The following is a 1,555-nucleotide window of genomic DNA, read 5'->3' on the forward strand; positions in this document are numbered from 1 at the left end:
CTTTTTACATCTGGGAATTTTCTAGAAGTGTCTGGTCTCTTTGGCTTCTTCTTCCTGTACATTTTTAAGGGGTATGTGTCTTGTTTTGGTATCTGTTCCAGGAGTAGTTACTTGGTAAGAACATTAGAATCCTGTTTGCTTGGGTTAGGATCCTAGCTCTGACATCTACTTTTTTTTGACGGGGGTGGGGGCAATAAATGCAGCATGAGAATACAGGAACTTATTAGATCATTAGAAGCACATTAGTTTGATGGTTCCCAAGAGTAGAAACCAACACTTCTGTAATCTGTTTAAATGCCAGGAACCCCGATGTATGAGCCATCTCCTCCATTTAACTGAGACATAATTCACTGAGCTATAATTCATAATAAAAAGTAACCCTTAAAAATATACAATCTATGGGGCTGGAGAGATGGCTCAGTGGTCAAGAGCACTGACCACTCTTGCAGAGGACCCGGGTTCGATTCCCAGCACCCACATGTTGGCTACGAACTGTCCTTAACTCCAGTTACAGGGGAATCTGAAGCTCTCTTCTGACCACGGCATTGCATGACATGGGTGCACTCACATACATGCAAGCAATACACTCGTACGCATAAAATAAAAATAATAATAATAATAAAAATATTTTTTAAATGTACAATCTAGTGGTATCTAACACATTCACAAAATTATGCAAGTCATTGCTAATTCCAGTTTTTTTTCCTCAAAAAATACCCATAAACAACTATGACCCATATCTTCCTGCTAAGCACTAATTTGTCTATTTTGGACATTTCATATAAATGGAAAAATATAAAGTATGGCCTTTTGTATCTGACTTCTTTTACTTGCTATAATGTTTTCCAGGTTCATCCATGTTAGAGCATGTATTGGTTAATTCCTTTTTATTGCTGAATAATATTCCATTGTTGAATATGCCACATTCAGCTTATTCATTGATGGAGTTTTGGGTTTTCATTTTTGGCTCTTGTGTAGATTGCTGCTATGAACATTTATGGATAAGTTTTTATGCAATATGTGTATATACTCTCTTGAGTATATACCTAGGAGTAGAATTGCTGAATGCTATTGGAATTCTACGTTTAGCTTTTTGAAAGAATTGCCAAACTTTTCCAAAGTAGTTGTACCATTTTTTATTCCAGTCAGCAGTATAAGAAAGTTCCAATTTATTGATCTATATTCCCATCAACTCTTTTTTATTTGTCCCCTAGTCCCACTATGTAGCCCAGGCTGGCCTTGAACTCTTAGTCCTCCTACCTCTGCCTCCTGAGTACTGTGCATCATGCCTTGCTCCTCACCAATGTCTAATTTGTTTCTTTTGGGAACAGGATCTCTCTAGGTAGCCCAGTCTGGCTTCAAACTCATGATCCTTCAGTCTCAGTCATCCAAGCGTTGCTGGGCCTCCACACTTGGTTTATCCATCCTTTTTTTTTTTTTTTTTTTTTTTTTAAAAAAAAGGGTTCTCAAACCCCCTGTGTATCCAAGGATCAGGAAATACCCTAAATTTTTTACCCCCCTCCCCCACCCTCCGGGATTTTTGGGTTTACGGGCT

The sequence above is a fragment of the Nannospalax galili genome, unplaced genomic scaffold, assembly GCF_000622305.1.
Source record: "Nannospalax galili isolate Female #2095 unplaced genomic scaffold, S.galili_v1.0 scaffold1077, whole genome shotgun sequence".
Classification (NCBI taxonomy): Eukaryota; Metazoa; Chordata; class Mammalia; order Rodentia; family Spalacidae; genus Nannospalax; species Nannospalax galili.